Consider the following 21,810-nt stretch of genomic DNA (forward strand, 5'->3'; position numbering starts at 1 on the left):
TTCATTTTTCCTCTTCGTACCCTCCCATTTCCCTTTCCTTTTCCCTTTCCATTACCATTACCATTTCCCTTCCCTTTCTCCTTCCCCTTCCCGCTACCCCTTCTCCTTCCCCTTCCTTCCCCTTCCACTCTGCTTCCCCCCGACTGACTATTCATCATTCCCTGCGGCCTTACGACCATCACTCTTTGTTGTTGTTGTTGTTGCTGTTGTTGCTGGCGGGGCTTTTCACTGTTCCGCTGGTTCTCCTTCCCGCCGAGTCTTTGTCTTCATGGTTCTTCTTTCTGCGGGTTCTTTGTTCCTGTGGTTCTATTCTCTGGGGGTCTGAATGACCCTGGATTTTTTTTTTTTTTTTTTTTTTTTTTTTGGCGAACCCAATGGCGGGTCCCCCCTAGAGGTAGGCCGGCGAGAAGGACATCGGAGAGAGTCATCCACCAAGTACCTGCCTCATAAGTCCATCAACCCTTACTCTGAAAGTGCAGCCCCAAAAGGTTGACAGTCGACCCTTTTACAACTATACTGGTCTTTCTTCCAACATCAATTGTGGATTTCCTCACACTTTTTTTGGCTAAAATGAGTTGGGAACCTGCGACTGCTGTCCTGCTGCTACTACTATGAGTCAGTGACTTGCAGACGTCTCACATTAGTACAGCACAGACAAAAGACCAGTGAGATATATATATATATATATATATATATATATATATATATATATATATATATATATATATATATATATATAAATGTATGTGTGTGTGTGTGTGTGTGTGTGTGTGCGGGTGTATTTATTTATTTATCAATATATGTAATTGTTTATCAATCTACTCAAGCACCCAAATGTTTGATATTTTCTGCATTCATTTACTTATTTATCAGTTGATTAATTAATTAGATAACGAATTTACTAATTTACTTGCTTATTTATTTATATAATCTTTATGCATTCATTCATTCACTTTGAGTCTACTTTATAGTGGTCTTATTTTTCATTGATATTTTACTTTCGTGGCTTAATTTTCTGTTGGGTTAATGTAATCTCTCTTTTTCTGGTTCTACTTTATGATGACTCTCATTTCCACGGATTTTTTTAATCCATTGTTCGTTTTTTATTTCTTATTCTTTGTACCGTGGTTCCCTGCCATACACGAATATTTCTCCAGTGCTACTATTCCACATACTTTTTCCCCTGGTTCTTTACATTCTTATCCTTTTTTTATGTGTATATATATATATATATATATATATATATATATATATATATATATATATATATATATATATATGTATAACTGGTTCCCTTTCCTCCAGTTCTCCTACTCCACCCCCTTTTTCCATCGTTTTTTTACATCCTTATCCTTTTTTTTTTCTGTCTGTTCTTTTTGGATTCGTGTTAAGACTGCACGGGCTTCTTATCCGTTGTGACTCAATTAATTTTCTTGTGGTAATCTATTTTGACTTCTTCTATTCCATTCCATCCTAGTTCCCCTCTTTCCCTCTCCTCCTTGGGATTTCCCCGTAGCTGGATAATCATCAGAATAAAGTCGTTTTTGGTTTCAGCAAGAACCAAAAGGTTCGCCGAAATAACCTCACGATTTTCAGTTGAATACAACCGGGGATTAATTCGATAGTTTTCTGCGTTGAGCTCTTCTTCCTCTGGTGGTTCCGTGCGCCAGTCCCAGCCGGAACCGGAGTTTCCCCGTTCGAGTTGTTCTCTATTGCATTCCCTGACTGTTCGTGTTCGTGTTCATGGTCATGTTCGTGTTAGTGTTCATGTTTGTGTTCGTGTTCATGTTGGTGTTCATATTCATGTTCGTGTTCATGTTCGTGTTCTTGCTCATGTTCATGTTCATGTTGGTGTTCATATTCATGTTCGTGTTCATGGTCATGTTCGTGTTAGTGTTCATGTCTGTGTTCGTGTTCATGTTGGTTTTCATATGTTCGTGTTCATGTTCGTGTTCATGCTCATGTTCGTGTTCATGCTCATGTTCATGTCCATGTTCGTGCTCATGTTCGTGTTCATGCTCATGTTCGTGTTCGTGTTCATGTTCATGTTGGTGTTCATGTTCATGCTCATGACCCTGTTCATGTTCATGTTCATGTTTACTTTCGTATTCATGTTTTGCTCGCGTCCGTACTCACGTTTATGTTCATGTTCATGTTCATGTATCATATTCGTGTTTATGTTCATGGTTATACATTGTCACGGTTTACGTCATAGTCATTGTCATATTCATACCCAGACTCAGACTCATACTCAAATTCATGATGCTGAAATTGTCTCTTACAGAGTGATATATTCATTAACACTTGGGATCGGTTGACATATCAAATGCTTGAAAATGGCAACGAACTTGTTTAGATTTTTTTTTCCACCAAACCAATTACCAGACTGATTTATTCAGTTCAAAGGGACAAAACCAGGCATCGATACGGCTTGACATCGTTGGGTCCCAGGTCGACCCTCTAGCAGCTGAATAGAATAATTTAGTATCAGTAATGATAAACGAATAAACAAGTAAATAAAGTATTGAAGATAATGATAAACGAATAAACAAATAAATAAAGTATTGAAGAGTTTAATTCCCCCTCTACGTTCTCGTGTCTGAACGCGGGAGCCTTAATGACCGCCCCAGCAGTTGCAGCGCAAAAAATTAACACGACGAAATGGTAATGAGCCTTCACTCCCGCCAACTTCACCTGTTCCAGTCTGCCTGCCTGCCTGCCTGCCTGCCTGCCTGCCTGCCTGCCTGATGCTTCTCTGCTTGCCTATCTGTCTGCCTGCTGCTTCTCTGCCTGCTGTTTCTCTGCTTGCCTATCTGCCTGACTCCTTGCCTGCCTGCCTGCATGTCTGCCTGCTGCTTCTCTGCTTGCCTATCTGCCTGACTCCTTACCTGCCTGCCTGCATGTCTGCCTGCTGCTTCTCTGCCTGCTGCTTCTCTGCTTGCCTATCTGCCTGACTCCTTACCTGCCTGCCTGCATGTCTGCCTGCTGCTTCTCTGCCTGCTGCTTCTCTGCTTGCCTATCTGCCTGACTCCTTGCCTGTCTGCCTGCCTATATACCTTTTTAATCTGCCTTCTTGTCTTTCTGCCTCCTGCTCTCGCGTTCTTTCCTATCTCCCTACCTGCCACACTGTCTGCCTGATTGTTTTCCTGCCAACTTGCCTGCCGATCTGCCTACGTATACACTACTCTGTTGTAAGTCTACTACCTACCAGTCTGCCACTCAGTCTGTCTGCCTGTTCATGGCACTCTTCTTGTTTTCAAATTACACGTTTCACAATGAGCAGATCCCTACAACTAAAATCAGCTCTTTGTCCGGTTCTTCCTTCTTTCATTCTCTATTCTACCTCAACCTACTTCTCCTCTTCCTCTTCCTCTTCCTCTTCCTCTTGATCTTCCTCTTCCTCCTCCTTTTATTCCTCATCCTCCCCTTCTTCCTCCTTTACCCCCTTTCCTCTTCCTATTCATCAATCTTTTTATTTTCCTTTTCCTCCATTTCTCAGCTCCTCCCTCGCCTCTTCCCCTCTTCACAGGATTGAAACTTCCTATTATTTTACGTCGTTTTGTTACTTGTTTTGTTATTATCTTATTAATATCCTTAAGAAGAGAAATTGCATACATGTACACGAGCGCGCACACACACACACACACACACACACACACACACACACACACACACACACACACACACACACACACACACACACACACACACACACACACACACACACACACACACACACACACACACACACACACACACACACACACACACACACACACACACACACACATGTAAAACACACACACACGTAAAAATCATGCATACAAAACAATCACATGAACATGCACATATTCAAAGATGTTTAGTGAATAACAAACATAGTACCTTTACCAGCAGAGCCTTACCTCCTTTCTAGGTTCATTTATAGATTTTTCTTCGGCAAAACGAAAATCTAAAGGTTTGCGAGAACCAGCAAAAGAACCTGCGAGGGAGAGAAGGATTTATGGCGACGCGGAGAGTGAAAGTTTTGGGTTAATTGAAAAGAATTTGTCAAGTCCATTTTTGTCACTGCATTTCCGCTCCTGGGCGCAATGACGCCCCAGAGGTTATGACCACACACACACACACACACACGCGCGCGCGCAAACTCACGTGCGCTCAGATCGACATACATGTACACATACGAGTACATACTCACACACACATACCCCACACCCCCACACACATACATATGCATACACACATACACACACACACACACACACACACACACACACACACACACATACACACACACACACACACTCGGCTCGGTGGCGGATTGATGAGGCACTGGCCTCACAAGCCGGAGAACCGGGGTTCGATTCCCCGGCCGGGCGGAGATAAGTTGGGTTTGTCTCCTATCACGTATAGCCCCTGTTCACCTAGCAGTGAGTAGGTACGGAATGTTAGTCAAGAAGTTGTGACCTTGCTGTCCCGGTGTGTGGTGTGTGAGTGGTCTCAGACCTACCCAGAGATCGGCAAATAATGAGCTCTGAGCTCACTGCCGTAGGGAGGTGTCTGGCTGTCTCGAACAGAGGCTGCAGCAGATCCGAGGTGAATACACATAAACACATGTGTGATTCACCATGGTCTTCGAGCACGTGTCGGACTCGTGATCGACAGTTATTAGCCTCCCGGATGAGAGCTCAGAGCTCGTATGAACGATCTATGGGTAATACTGTGACCTTACATGCACACACCCCAAACTTCCCGCCCACGAGAGTTGGAGTAACAATCTGCAGCGCAGCGATACTGAAATTATTTCAGCCCTGGGAGGGATTCGAACCCGGACCGCCGTAGTGGCCGGCGAGAACTCTAACCACCGCGCCACGTGTGTGTGTGTGTGTGTGCGCGCGCGATCCTGTGTGCGGATGCCTGTACGCCACAGAAAGTCTGAAGTCTTCTTAACAGTCTTTTGGTTTTCATTCTTCTATCAAGAACTCCCTGTTCTCTCCACCTACAGACTCCCGTCTCACTCCTCCTCCACCATTCTTCCCCTTCCTCCTTTATTTATCCTTTTGCATCTGTTCCATTTATTTTCCTCGTCCATTTTTGAACGTACCTTCCTTCCTTTTTTATTTTTCCTTTTCTTCTGTTTTTTTTTTTATTCTTCTGTTTCTTCTTTTCCTTCTTTTTCTTCTCATTCTTCTTTTTCTTCTTCTTCATCCTCTTTTTTGTTTTTGTTATCATTATCACCATTATTATCATTATCATCATTATCAACATTATTATTATCATCATCTATCACTGTTAATGCACTGGCAGTCAATGTATCATCTATGATTTTAGTTTCCACTCCTATTCCTCAACTTCCTTTTCAATGACAAATAATTCATTTTTTTTTATATCTACTTCATAATCCCTCATTCATTCTGAACACATCCCTTTCTCTTCTTAGACATATTAGCATATCTCTGCCACCTACAGTAGGACGCTGGCCCCTCCCTCCCTCTCCAGGTACTGAGTGTCTTGGCTGAGTACACTACCCCTCCCTCTCTTCTGCTCTTGTTCCCCCTCCCGCTTCCTCCTGTGCTCACACGCGTGCTGCCCTTGAGTACATATTACAGTCTTTTGTTTTCTCTTCCTCGTTGTCACCTTTGCTTCCTTCATTTTGTTATGGTTTTCTTGTGTTTCTGTGTTTTCTTTCTTTTGCTTCTCATTCTTATTTCTTCTTGCTCTTCTTCATCTTCAACATCATCTTCATCTTCTTCCTCTTCATCTTCTTCCTCTTCATCTTCATCTTCTTCACTTTCATCTTCTTCCTCTTCATCTTCTTCACTTTCTTCTTCTTCTTCCTCTTCATCTTGCTCTTCTTCATCTTCTTTTTCTTCTTCATCTTCTTCTTCTTCACCTTCTTCATCATCTTCATCATCATCTCCATAATTTTCATTTTCATCATCATTCTTTTTTCGTCATGTACTTCTCTTCGTCCTTTTCCCTTTGCATTTTTGCACAATCATTTTCAATCTGATTCTTTATTTTTTATCTACTTCTTCATTACCTTCTTTTTATTTAATTATTTACTCGATTAATGTCAACACATTTTTCTTTACTCGGTTCATCTTCATTAACTCCTTTTTCTACTTTCATTTATTCATTTTTACGGTAGTTTTTGTTCCCCATCTCCACTTCTCTCTATTCTTGGTCTCAAGTCCTCTCTCTTTCTCATCTCTTTGTTCTAAGCTTCTCTTTATATTTACTCTCTTTCACCTCCTTTTCATCTTCCCGTCTTTCTCCTCTCTCTTTCCTTGTGTTTTCTTTCCCATTTCACGAAAAAAGAAATTCTCTCTTTTGCTCTTTTTCTCTCTTCCTTACTCTTTACTCTCCCCTTTCACGCCTCCAACACGAAATTCCTTTCAGTGCCAAAGCCTCTTTGGCCATTCGCGGGGCTGAAGTCCACCCTAAGCTGAATAAAAGTGTCTAGTGATAGACAGAACGAATTCTGCAAAGTGTGCACCTCGATGGCATAGGAGTTAACGGAGCTGGCCTGAGCGCCTTCGTGACAGAGATGTCCCTGACCGAATTACAATCGTCTCGCAACAGCTTCGATAATACACAAAATTCCTTACCGAATAGGATGCTTATTTAGTCCTCTTTATTCCTCTATTTTATTTTATTGTATTTTGTTTTATTTGATTTATTTATTTTCATTTATTTATTATTGTTATTTATTATTCATTTATGTACTTATTTATTCATTTATTTGTTTATTTATTTGCTTATTCATTTATATATTTATTTATTTATTTTCCTCTGCCACTCTTTACTAAGCTTTCTGCTCCTTCCTACGTTCCCTCTCCTTGTCTTTCTCTTTTCTTTGTCCTCATGTCATACCTCTTTGCTCACCATCCCTATTTCCTTCTCCACCCTTTCATTTCATCCTTTACCTTTTCCGTTCAGTTCCTTTATTTTGATCATTTCAATTTGTTACCGAGGGAGGGATAGTCACAGTTATGAATAAAATCGTTTGACGGCAGGAATAATCAAAGGAAAAATGTCATCTGGAGCGAAAGAGGATGGTCATTCTCTCTTCTTGCACTTTCTGAATCGAAAAGAAACGCTTCTTCTATTCTATCCCCCCTTTTTTCAATATCCCACGATCTTTTATATATATGTACTTTTTTCTACCCTTGCAATTGACTCCAATCATTCTTTATTATTATTTTTTCCCAATGCTTCAATCGGCCGTTTTATTTCACTGTATTTTTTTTTATTTTCCTCCAGACTTCCTTGTTTTTTATTAATATATCTTTAATTCCGTTCCTGGATTATCTATTACTTTCCTCCCCTTCTGTTGCTTGCTGGGAGCTGATGTCAACCACATAGAATCAGTGAGATTTCGCCAACTTCATCTTCCATTCTTTTCCTTCTCCTTTTATATTTCAATATTCCTCATAGTCCTGTTGTTTATCAAATTCTTTATTTCAACATCTTTATCTCATTCTCTACATAACCTTCGTCTACAGCTTCTTATCGTAACTATTCATAATATTTCTTCTTCTTGATGTCTTCTTCTTCTTCCTCTTCTTCTTCCTCTTCTTCTTTTTCTTCTCCTCCTCCTCTTCCTCTTCCGAACCAATGAACGAGACCCCTTACAGGCCAAAATCTATGAACTCGTTTGAAAAAATAACTTTCCTTTAATCGAGATACGCACGTACACACAAATTTATATATATATATATATATATATATATATATATATATATATATATATATATATATATATATATATATATAACTATAAAGTAATGTCGTAACACATTCGTAAAGATTCAACAAAAACCCACTGTGTTGGATAAGAAGAAATGAAATAAAATGAATTCCATATATTTCGATCACGGACTGTGATCCTCTTCAGTGGAATACAGTCCTGTATTCTACTGAAGAGGATCACAGTCCGTGATCGAAATATATGGAATTCATTTATTTCATTTCTTCTTATCCAACACAGTGGGGTTTTGTTGAATATATATATATATATATATATATATAATTGTGTGTGTGTGTGTATAATATATAATCACATAAATACCCGCCAAGCGATTTGCTTGAGCTGAACAAAATCGCCAAAGAGAAAGAGAGAGAGAGAGAAAGAAAGGCTGAAAAAAGTAAGTAAAAAGGAAAGAAAAAGGAATTATGCGGGAATGACCCGCGCCATCTTTGGGTCCGCGTGGTGGTTTGCTCATGTAGAATGTCCTCCTCAGTCCGGCGCCACCCGCCCAGACTCCTCCGGCTCTTCGACGGATGGGAGCCGTTTTACTGAATGAATAGGAGGCCGGCTGGCCGTGAACGAGACCGAGAAAGGAACAACCAGCCGACCGGGACAGCTAGGAAATCGAAACTAGAAGGAAATTTAAAAAGGAGGCCGGCCGGCCGGCCAAGAAAAGAGAAAAAGAAGAAATTGACCGGCCGGCTAGGAAGAGAAAGCTAGGAGGAAAGGAGGTCGACCGACCAACAAAACGGAAAGAAGTGAAGACTGGACCTCCGGCCGAGATGGTTGAAAGGAGACATTAGAAAGGAATGAGGCCGTCCGGACGGGGAACCACTGAAGCAACGATGTCGGCCGTGCGGCCGGGAATGTCGGATAGAAAAGCGGGAATGAAGCCTAAGGAGAATTACCTGTCGGGAAACCTCGAAAGAATGAGGCCGACCGACCGGTGGGGAAAGGTGAAGAGAAAAGCCAAAAGGACCGGCCGGCCGGAAAGGCTAAAGGAAGTGGAAGCTGGCCGGCCAGTCGTCGGCCGGGAGTGCGGACAGGACTGAAAGCAGGACGTCTGCCAGTGGACGGTTCTATTCCAGCTGAATAAAGTCGTTTTCTGATTCAGACCGTCTGTCGGGTTCCGTCGGTCTGTCAGGGCTTTAGCCAGAAATAAGCAAATAGATAAATAGGTAAATAAGTAAATAAATGCAATCTTTGTCATTGCAAAAAAAAAAAAAAAAAAAAAAAAATGACGCACTAAGCCTATGGGAAGCCCACGACAAGAGCCACTTAGCTCCAACCCCGAAGTCGCTTTGTCTGCCCCACGTGCTCGGACAGCCAGGCTAATGGCAGCCATCGTTGGGAATCGAGCCCTTGTCCACGCAATTTTAAGGCGAGTTCGAAGCTCGACGTACCACAAAGGCGTGATCGTGCGCGCGCGCGCACACACACACACACACACACACACATGGCTGTCGGTCACGAGTCCAACACGTGATCCAAGACCATGGTTAATCACACTGACATTTGAACCCGCTTTGTCACCAAGTAGGCCGGGGATTCGGTCTCTAATGTCTCCCAGTGACTTCCACTTGTCCCAGCTACCCAAACGCATCGTAAGCCAACGGTAAAGGCTTCGGCCGTAGCTGAGCACCTAATGGCTTAACTTTCTCACTTAAAGGAGTACTTGGGACTCGGCGGATGGTCAGAATATGTTCCCATCCAGTCGGTGAGCCGTAGCTCGGAACTGATGGAGCGCCCGACCACTCTACCCATTTCACAGTAAATCAGATAATGTCTGAAATAAAGATCGCTTGGTCATTGGCGTTCTGGCCAGATAGAAAGGGAGCTGGCCGGTGCTGATTGGTCGAGCGAGTTAACTCCAACGTTCAGGCACGGTGATGTAGCATTTCATCGCCTTCTTCAATGAGGAGTGACGAACTCTAATGTAGTCTCCATTTTACAGCAAATGTCATATGACTTCAATCAATTGAGAGGTGGATTCGGGACTTAGATATCTCTCTCTCTCTCTCTCTCTCTTTCTCTCTTTTTTTAAAATGTATTCTTCGTCTGAATGAAATCGCCTAGTATTTGCTGTGTAGTGATGCATGAGGCAGTTAGCAGTGCTAAGTGCAGTGCCGAGGGTCCACTCCACACTGTCACACTGCCTCATGCTGAGCTGCACGAGGATCGCTGTGAACCAGGCTGGGGTTCCCTTTGATTTTTTTGTTTTTTTTTTTTTTTGCACCACCAAAATTTGAGGAGCTTGTTACTGTACTGTAGGAGTTACGCAAATTGGTTTACATGTATAACAACAGAATCTGAATTGTGCTCTATGATATTGAAAAGGTCACTTAATGTTACTAAAAAGGTCACTTCGCTCGAGGGCTGAGTTGACTGACTCCCTAAGCATTAATAAAAAAAAAAAAAAAAAAAAAAAAAAAAAAAAATCACCTCTCTCTCTCTTTCTCTCTTTTTCTAAAATGTATTCTTCGTCTGAATGAAATCGCCTAGTATTTGCTGCAACCAAAATTTCTGAAATACGTGTCTTGATTGAAGATTTAGCAATCAACTGATCCCAAGAATGTTTAGCTCTCTGTATTGTCCTGCACTGCGTAGATACTACAGCCTGATGACAGGATCCAATATATAACATTCAATTGAAGGGTGGAAGAATGTGGTAAAAGGAGATCTGATGTGTTAAGCCGGGTCTACATTGAGCTCTGTGTAGTGATGCATGAGGCAGTTAGCAGTGCTAAGTGCAGTGCCGATGGTCCACGTTGTCTGCCAGCACTGTTACACTGGCACACTGCCTCATGCTGAGCAGCACGAGGCTCGCTGTGAACCAGGCTGGGGTTCCCTTTGATTTTTTTTTTTTTTTTTTTTTTTTTTTTTTTTTTTGCACCACCAAAATTTGAGGAGCTTATTACTGTACTGTAGGGGTTACGCAAATTGGTTGACATGTATAACAACAGAATCTGAATTGTACTCCATGATATTGAGAAGGTCACTTCATGTTACTAAAAAGGTCACTTCGCTCGAGGACTGAGTTGACTGACTCCCTAAGCATTAAAAAAAAAAAAAAAAAAAAAAAAAATCTTCACTTCCACATCCTAGTCACACCAAGCTTACGACCTGTTTCCAACCACCACCTTGTACGGTGGCACTTTGTTTTCTCTCACTCATGGTTAGCGCCAGATGGTTATTTCATAGTCATCCTCAGGAGGGGAAGGAGGGGGAGATTCCTTCCAGTTATATTGCCTTGAATTCTTTTTATAAACAGAGAAACAGCACAAATTAGACCTGGTCGCCGGTGGTCGGAAACTTCGTAAGCTTGGTGTGATTGGGGCCTTACAGACGAGTTTGACCCCTCAGATACACAAGCCCAGGTCTCCTTAGTGAAAGGAAAGTAACTTATGAATTACGTAACCGAACTGGAGGGAAGGGTGTAAAACGAACAAAAGCATTCCTGTTGTTCAAGCGGTCAGGCGAGATGTAGCGACCGTGACGTCACCTTTAATGACTGTTTAGCTTGATATTCACTCCGGCGGAAACGCATTATGTGGCTACAAATTCATGAAGTAATAGCTGGCTAATCCCTGACAACAATTCTCCGAGAGTAAGAGGAATTAGGAGCAAGCTTAGTAATAATATAGTAGCTTATCGCCTTTCGGTTCGATGACGTCCTTGATTGATTTTGTTCTGACTGACACCCGACGGTTTCATTCAGCAAAAGAGAGAGAGAGAGAGAGGGAAGGAGAGAGGAAGAGAGAGTGAGATAAGAGGTTTTGATAGGTCGAGAACCCATTTTGTTCCACGGTTTCTGCTCCTCTTCATATGATTGAAACCATATGGAATGATCAGGGCCTCCAAAGGCATTTTCGAATCAACGGGGTTAAGGTCTACAAGAGGACCACTTTACCGTGTAATAGAGTTTAATTGCCATTATAATTACGATGTGATATCAATTACACCGGATATTCAAATGACAGAAAGGCGTTATATTCAAGGTATTCTGATGAGGAGTAATTATTTTGGACTTCTGCTCCGATAATCATGGCGTCTGTTATATAGTTTGATTGCGTTGATAATTACACCACTTTGCTGCTGAGGGGGTACAATGGGATTGAACAAGAAGACTGCCACGCAACAACTAGGATGTAGTGTAAAGGTTCCCTCAGTAATGAGGATATTTACTGAGATGTTTCGTAATCCTTCCGAAAGAGAAATCGCTGGAATGAATTTACGTTGCGACACTGCTTCTGACCCAGGGCGGTGGACAGGATGCAGGGATGACCCGTCGTCCAGGAGGTGCCAAGATAAGACGAAGGGAGGAGGGGTGGAGTTGAGTGGAACATATAGGAAATGGAATGGGTGGGAGTGGTTTCTATGCCTTTTTCTTTTTTGGCTTCCCCCCGTGTAGGGGAAAAAGCCTTTGGTATATGTATAAGGTTACCACAAACGGCTGAAAGCTAGTTATCAGAGTTTCATGTAAGCTAAATGCTGAATTCTCAAAGCGTTATGTGTGTAGATGGAAAGAAAAGTAAGGAATGGTGTTGAAGAAATCTAGAAATATATGAAATGGTAAATTTACCACATAATGTCACAGGTGGTGTGTCGGACCCGTAGATATTGTGTGCGTGTGTGTGTGTGTTTGTGTTTGTGTTTGTTTTGCTGTATTTTGGATACACGAACCCTCTCACAAAAATTAACTTCAAATTTAACGGAATTACTACAATGTGTGGAATTTATTTTATATTAAAATTTATATATCCCCATGGTGTTCCAACACATAATGGATCATTGCACCACTAAACACTGTGCATAAGTAATATTTGAATGAGGTGAAAAGGCATAAAAAGTATATATATATATATATATATATATATATATATATATATGTATGCATACGTAGATACAGGCACACAAACATATACATACAAACATGCATGTATACATACATACATATACTGTATTGTTAAATTGACATGTGTTCAGGGAGAAAAATTAGGTAGAGTGAGCTGATGAATCATTGATATTCACTTCTTTACAACGGTGACCCGTGATAGCTTTTGTTCTCAAATTAACCGGGACCCCAGTCGTATGGCGCAAAACAAAATAAAATATGTAAAGATTGGAACTGGACTTGGAAGCTTAAGATCACTCAAGTGTTTCCTATAACACTAGAGATAGACTCCACTGTGGACGATTTGAAGCCTTGGAAGAAACACTTATTTCCCGTAGAGTGTAATTAGTAACTGAGTTTAACTGAATCACCAAGGTAATGGCATATATTAATATAACTGAATTTAGATGTAATTAGGCATACGGCCAGTAAGTCTGGATAAAACTTGGATAAAATGGTCACTTGTTGTCTACCATAACTTCTGGGTTAGTTGAAACTACTTGAGTCCTGAACTAGGATACACAGCAAGTTGTACTGCATCTAGAAATTCATATAAGTGCTCAAATGTACCTCTACTAAAACTGAACAAGGATTACGTTAAGCACATCCCTTCACACAAACACACATACACACACACACGCACGCACACACACACACACACACACACACACACACACACACACACACACACACACACACGAGATCTGAAAAACAGCTTTCCACACAGAGTAAAAGATACATGGAACAAACAGAAACAGGAAATAGTGAGTGCTAAAACTAAACATGATTTTAAGAAAAAAAAAAAATTGGATGCAGAAAGATACAACTGCGGGTCACTACGAGCATAGCTCTCCTCCCGCAAAATACAACTAGGTAAATACACACACACACACACACACACACACACACACACACACACACACACACACACACACACACACACACACACACACACACACACACACACACACACACACACACACACGTGATGCTTGATAAGTGAGGCTCTAAAGAGGGAACCTCGTGAATGTAATTCTAACAACACGGTATACTACAATTAGGTCAACACAGGTGGGTAAATGTACACACAAGGACCGAACAGCTCTGCCACATTTGCTCTTCACGAAATCCTTCACGTGTTTCATAGTAGTGTTCCCATAAGGAACTTAATCTTAATCAGTGCACTAATGACTTAGGACATTGTAGCAATGTTTTCTTTCCTGTTAATATGAAGCACTCTACATTTTTTCTTTTTTACCAATGGCATTTTTCCTGATTTTCTATCATTATCATTCTCCTCCTCCTCTTCCTTCGGCTTCCTTTTTCTCCTCCTCATCTTCTTCTTCATCGTTGTCGTTGTCGTCGTCGTCGTCGTCTTCGTGGTCGTCGTCATCATCACCATCATTATCATTATCATCTGTCTCCCTGACCTCCTTCTCTCCGTCTTCTTTACCTCCATCTCCAGCTCCTCCTCCTCTTCTTCGTCTTCCTTCTCCTCCTCCTCCTCCTCCCTTCCTGCTCCTCCTCCTCCTCACTTTTCTTCCTTCTCCATCTTCCTTTGGTATTCCAGATAATACAGATTCCTTGACCAAATGGGACGCTCCTTCGAATCCTGATTCACTATTGGGCGTCCGCCTGTCTGTCCGAAGCTTCTTCTGTCTGTCCGTTTGTTCGCCTGCCTACTTCTTTTTGCTTCCTTCCTCTCCATCGCTTCCTCCCTTCCCACTTTTATCTTCTTCCTCAACCTCTTTCCTCTAATTCCTAGTTTTATGTATTGGTATTTTCTTCTACATACTCTTCCTTTACTCCTGTCTGTCCGTTTGTTCGCCTGCCTACTTGTTTTCGCTTCCTTCCTCTCCATCGTTTCCTCCCTTCCTAATTTTATTTTCCTTCTTCCACTTCTTTCCTCTAATTCCTAGTTTTATGTATTAATATTTTTTCTTCTACATCCTCTTCCTTTCATTTTTGTACCTTCAGACTTTGCTCCTACTTTTCCTCTTTTTCTTGTTCGTGGAGTTTTAGTTCTTCCCTCTCTATTTCTTTCCTACCTTATCCTACTCCTCCTCCCCCTTATCCTTCTATTCCTTTTCCTCCTCTTCTTCATATTTCAACCTCTTTTCTTTTTCCTCCTTCATTCTCTTTCATCTTTTCTCCTCCTCCACCTTTGCTTACTCCTCCTCTCTCTTATGTCTATTCCTACTCTTCTTTCTATTTCTTTTCGCCCTCTTTCTCCGCATTCTTCTCTTCCACATTTCTTCACATTTTCCTCTTTTAGTTCTATACATCACCAATACCCTCTTCATCTTCCTACTCTTCTTCCTCCCATCCTCTACCCCTCTTCCTCCTCCTCCACTTCCTCTCTCCTTTTCCCTCCATTTTACCCCTACTACTCATTATAATCACCTTACCTCTGTTCTTCTAATTCCCTTTATCCTCTTTTTCTCTTCTCTTCTTTTTCCTCTTCTTTCTCCTCACCCTCTACCTCTTATTCCTCCTCGTCACCTTTCCCTTATCTCCCCTCCCTGCCCTTCCTCACTGATCTCCCATTGATCTCCCCTCGGTTCACTCCCTCCCCACTCTCCCCCCACCCCTCCCTTTCCCTCCTCTCCCTTTGCCAGTCTTTCTCCCTGAACGTCCCTCGTATTCTGTTTCCCCAGCCCCTTGTCTCTTCTCTCTAATTCTCCAGTCTTACCTCTTTAATTGCCTTCCTCTTTTTTGTATTTATACAGGGATAAATACATAGGTGTATATATATATATATATATATATATATACACATATATATATATATATATATATATATATAGTGACAGCGATATTAATCTGATAGTTTTTATGACCGTCGCTTGTAGGATTTGAACCCACTGTTTTCGGTCACCGTAAGGCACTGTGAAGGTAATCTTACGGTGACCGAAAGCAGTGGGTTCGAATCCTACATGCGATTTTCATAAAAATATCAAACATATATACATGTTTACACACAAATGTATACATATATTGAATGAAATAGATGATGACAATTTGGCCTGAAAGTGAAGGAAATAAACGAGGTTTAATTGGAGAATTTTAAATACTTGTCATTTCAATCTACAGGGTCTAGATAACAAAGATAACAACTCGAGTAAAACAGGTATATACACAGTCGGGTCACTCCATGGGGACTTATGGAAGATCATATTACCTGACTGATTATTTGTGTAATGTTAATATTTTTCTATTATCAATTAACTTTCGACTTTGCTAAGGATACAAAACCTTCTCCATGGTTAATATTGCCATTAGTATCAATAATAACTGCTTCAATTGACATTATATTTTTGTGGATCCTTTATTGAATATAATTGTGCTGTCCAAATCTGTAAGGTGGTTATGTTTTTCTACACGTATTACAATGTAGTTAGCCATTCTATGGGTTTGTACACAAATTCTAAAACGCGATTCAATGTACATACATATAAATGTCTGTAATAGCCTCCGGGCTTCAACTGTCCAGGCTATACCGGGGGCTTTGGCCTTCGGCTCTAACAGCCTGTGGCTGCCAATGCCTTCAGCGTCATGTAACCCAAGTTTATGTTTTCGCAACTTGATATGACAAAATAAACAATAAAACGTCACAAAGCGTCGCTCTTGAACAGCCCTGTTATAGAATGCAACACACGCGCGATACAATTGCAATATACGCGACCAGCAACACAAAACACTGGCAGCGCATGTGCAATACGTATGTAACACACGTACAGAACATGTGCAACTATTTCTCTCCCGCACACACATACTCAGTCACACACACACACACACACACACACGCACACACACACACACACACACACACACACACACACACACACACACACACACACACACACACACACACAAATACATACATGAATGTATATGTATATATATATGTATATATATAAATATATATATATATATATATATATATAATGTGTGTGTGTATTTGTATTTTCCTTCTTCATTCTTTGTTATGTTTCCATTTTTCCCCTTACAATTCCTCTTAAGTACTCCCTCTTCCTTTCTCTTATCATCTCCTTCTCCATCTTCCCTCTTCCCTCCCTTGTCCTTTATGTCTCCCTTAGTTGTGGTACCCCCTCCCCCTCTCCCCCTCCCCACCATCAGACTCCTTCTTTACTTAGGTCCAACTCCTTTTGTTTGTTTTTCCCTTTCGGAGCCTTTCACCCCGTTTTCTTCCCCCCCCCCACTTCTTTTATTTTTCCATTTTAATCTTCGTCTTTCCTGTTTCCTCATATAGTGAATCTTATGCATATTCTCTTATTTTGGCTTGTTTGTTTGTTTGTTTGTTTGTTTTCTTTTCTTTACTTTCATTATTCGTGCAGTTATACTCCTCCCAATGTGAACATCTTTTCACTCTCTTCTTTCTCCTTTTTTTCTTTCTCTCTCTTCCTCTCTTTATACCTCTCGAGGATTATCTTTAATGTCTATATTCTCTTCTTTATTTTAGATTTATTATTACTGTCTCACAATTCTTTGTTACTCAGAAACCTTACGTTTCCTCTTCCTTCCATTTCTTATATTTCTTTCCTTTCTTTTTTCTATTATTCCACCTTCCTTCTACACTCACGTATCTTACCTCTCTTCCTTCTACATTATCTCTTTTCTTTTCCTCTTCCCTCCTCCTTTTCCTCTTCCCTTTCCCTCTCTCTCCTCTACATTATCTCTCTTCTTTCCCTATTCCCTCGTCCTCTTCCTCTTCCCTTTCCCTCTCTCTCCTCTACATTAACTCTTCTTTCGCTATTCCCTCCTCCTCTTCCTCTTCCCTTTCCTTACCTACACTGATCCTTCTCTTTCCCCTCTCTTTCCCGTTTCCCCTCATCCCTTCTCCCCTCAAAACTCGACCGCTGATTGGCCACTTTCCCTCGGTTCATTCCTTTTTCTCCCGTGCTCCTCGTCGAGCGAAAGAAGTCGCCTGGCAACGACCAAACCAAAATATCTAATATAAAACACCGAAGTGAATGGGTTTATGGAGTTCTGTTGAATCCCATCACCGAACACCTGATTTGCAACTCTCCCAATCACCAATCACTGGGCTCCATATTCATTGCGTCTTGATTCAGACCCCTTCCTGTATCCAAACCTCATGACTACGCCAACACAGTTACACATACTCACATATCTCAACATCCACATGTATCCATCCAACACACATACCCAGACCCGCATACACACTCACATACTAATCCACATAAGTGCCCAAAGCGATACCCACATCCGCACGCGATACACACACTCAAACTCACTTACACACACACACACACACACACACACACACACACACACACACACACACACACACACACACACACACACACACACGGTGTAGAGTTCCCGGATGCCGGTACGGCGGTCCGGGTTCGAATCCCGCCCAAGGCTGAAATAATTTCAGTATCACTGCACTGTGGGTCATTATTCCAACTCTCGTGGGAGGGGAGTTGGGTGTGTGTGTGTGCGTGTAAGTTCACAACATTACCCATACATCGGTCGTATATGACCTCTGAGCTCTCTTCCGGGAGGAAAATAGGTGTCGATCACAAGTCCAAAACGTGATCCGAGACCATGGTGAATCACACACACACACACACACACACACACACACACACACACACACACACACACACACACACACACACACACACACACACACACACACACACACAAACACACACACACACACACACACACACACACACACACACACACACACACACACACACACACACACACTGTTCCCATTCCACAGTATTTTACTCAAATATTCCCTTTTCGGTTCGCATGTTTTCTTTCAAGATTCATCTCACGTTGTCTTCCTCTCCAAGTGGGAATTCTTCTAACAATGTTTTCTTCCTCTCCTCTCGGTTCTATTCTGTATATGCACTTTTGTAAGTGTATGATATATATATATATGTATATATATATATATATATATATATATGTATATATATATATATATATAATATATAATATATCGAACCGTATTCAATTTAGAGTTGGGTGGTAAAAAAAATGTATATGTATATATTATATAGATATGTATATATTGTATAAATACATATGTATATATATATAAATATATATATGCATATATACATATACACATATATATATACATATATACATATATATATATATATATTTACACATATATATATATACATATATATAATATATATATATGATATATATATATATATATACATGTATATCGTAGGATGGGATAATCGGGCTATCACTGGGGGGCAAATGGGCTATATAAGAGTTATTCACTTTTTTAATTGAAATTGGTTTTAAAATATTTCACTTTTACCCTGAATAAATACCTACCTCCATTTTACCAGAATTTTATTTACCAGTTGTAACATAATTTTTAATACATGAATAACTTTTATATGGCCCATTTACCCCAGTGATGGCCCGATTACCCCATCCTACGGTATACACACACACACACACACACACACACACACACACACACACACACACACACACACACACACACACACACATATATATATATATATATATATATATATATACATATATATATATAGAAATGTAGTAGCACATTTGTAAATAACACACAGGAACCCACAGTCGGAGAAAGAATAAACTTCGAATAAAGAATAATCCTATATTTCGGCTATCAACTGTAGCCCTCTTCAGGAAAGTACATAAGATAGAGAACAGAGGGGACTTATAAACTACAGTAAGAAGAGATGTGGACAGTTGACCTCACTCAGGCGCGGGGCAAACTGGGGTGGCGGAGGAGGGAGGGGGTGAGGAGAGGGGAGGATGTAACGTCCGCACTAGCTTATTTATTGCTGCGCGTGAGATTATGTCAGGTGTCCACTGCCCTTTAGAAATATTAATATTAGGGCATTCCTCAATTAATGCTGATTCGACTATTTAGGAAATATAGGATTATTCTTTATTCGACGTTTATTCTTTCTCCGACTGTGGGTTCCTGTGTTGTATATATATATACATATATATATATATATATATATACATACACACTGAATGGTTTTCAGTGATCAATTAATATCTTTTTCAACCACAAATCACTTTTAATTCCATGCCATCGCAATCGAGACTGAGAGTCACTCGAAGGAGGCATCCGTTGGAAAATGAAACGTGGACGAGCCGAGGATTCGAACCCAGCCAACCCTTAACAAAGTTACAGTGACGTAAACCAATATCTTTTGTTAGCGTATTGGTTCACGTCACTGTAACTTTGTTACGGGTTAACTGGGTTCGAATCCTCGTCTCGACCACGTTTCGATTTCCAACGAATGCCTCCTTCGAGTGACTCTCAGTCTCGATTGCGATGGCATGGAATTAAAAGTGATTTGTGGTTGAAAAAAAATATATAATATATATATATATATATATATATATATATATATATAATATATATATATTCAAAATCTGACATCGTCTGCCCGATGTCATATCTAGAAATTTCTAAGGTCGAGGCACGACCTCAGGAATCCCCCTGACGGCTTTTTGCTTTGAAGCATCATTTGTAATCATTCCCAAAACTGAGGTAAATCACCTTCAGGCAAGAAAACAAATATTTTAGTCTTAAATAACAGGGAACGTGTTATTAAGTCCTTTGACATACATCAGTAGTACAAAGATATCCTTCATATTTCATTGTCATTATATATCATATTTTATCTCCTTAATAAAAGTCTGTGTATAGATAAAACAATTTTGCCTCCGTGCCTTTCCTTCTGTTTATTTTCTTTCACGTAATGACGACATATCTCTGTTATATTATTTTTGTTCCCGGCTAAATTCATTTATATCTTATTCTTTTCGAAAATTTCTTGAAATATCCTCTCAGTTCGTTTATACACATAGAACACATACATACAAGCACGCATGCACGCATAAGCACACACACAAACACACACAAACACACGCGCGCGCGCACACACACACACGCACGCACACGCGCACGCACATACACGGAAAAACACACACACACACACACACACACACACACACACACACACACACACACACACACATATATATATATATATATATATATACATACATGTTCGTGTGTGTATGTATGTGTGTGTGTGTATGTATCTGCATTTTTATACACATCAGCTTCTGTTTTCCGTGTATCATTCCCTCTTTTACATATCACTCTGTTTTCTTTAGATTTATTATTATTTATTTATTCTTTTTCCATTTTTTTTTTTCTTTTTGCATTTATCTTACAACGCCATTGATTTCCTCAGGCTGAACCCTGTAACCCTTCTCGCGTAATGGCCTTCCCTGTTTTCCCTGATTTTTCTTGATAAGTTCTTGATATCCCTGAATTTTTTTCTTGGTGCGTTTCCAGTGCCAAACACACTCCTCCTCCTCCTCCTCCTCCTCGTCCTCCTCCTCGTCTTCTTCCTCCTCCTCCTCCTCCTCCTCCTCCTCCTCAATCTGCTCCTCCTCCTCCTTCTCCACCTCCTCCTCCGCCACCTCCCCCTCCTCCTCCTTATTCTTCATCCTCCTTCTCCTGCTTCACTTCCTCTTCCTCCTCCTTCTCCTACTCCTTTTCTTCCTCCTCCTACTTTTTTTCTTCCTCCTACTCCTTTTCTTCCTCCTCCTACTCCTTTTCTTCCTCCTCCCCTTTCTCTTCCTCCTCTCTCCTCCTCCTCCTTCTCCTCCTCCTCCTCCTCCTCCTCCTTCTCCACCTTCTCCTCATCATGTTTCTCCCCTACCTCCTACTCGTTATTCTTCCTTCTCCTTCTCCTCCTCCTCCTCCTGTCTATTTTCTCTTCATGCGTTTCCAATGCCAAACACGCTTCACCTCCTACTCCTTCATCTCTTCCCTATCCTCGTCCTCCTTCTCCTCCTCCTCCTCTTCCTCCTCCTCCTCCTCCTCCTCCTCCTCTTCCACCTCCTCCCCTCCTCCTCCTGCTCCTCTTCCTCTTCTCCTTCTCCCTTCCCATCTTTCCCTTCCTCTACCTTCTCTCCTTCCTCTATTTTCTTCTTTCCTATTCTCTATTTTATTTATTTTCTATTCCTTTACTACTTCCTCTTCCTCTCCTTCCTCCTCCTCTTTCCTGTTTCTCTTATTCTCTCTTTCTTCCTCTTCTGCTTGTTTTAACTCTTC

Source organism: Oratosquilla oratoria, chromosome 29 (genome assembly GCF_046742065.1).
Source record: "Oratosquilla oratoria isolate Oo_2021 chromosome 29, ASM4674206v1, whole genome shotgun sequence".
NCBI lineage: Eukaryota > Metazoa > Arthropoda > Malacostraca > Stomatopoda > Squillidae > Oratosquilla > Oratosquilla oratoria.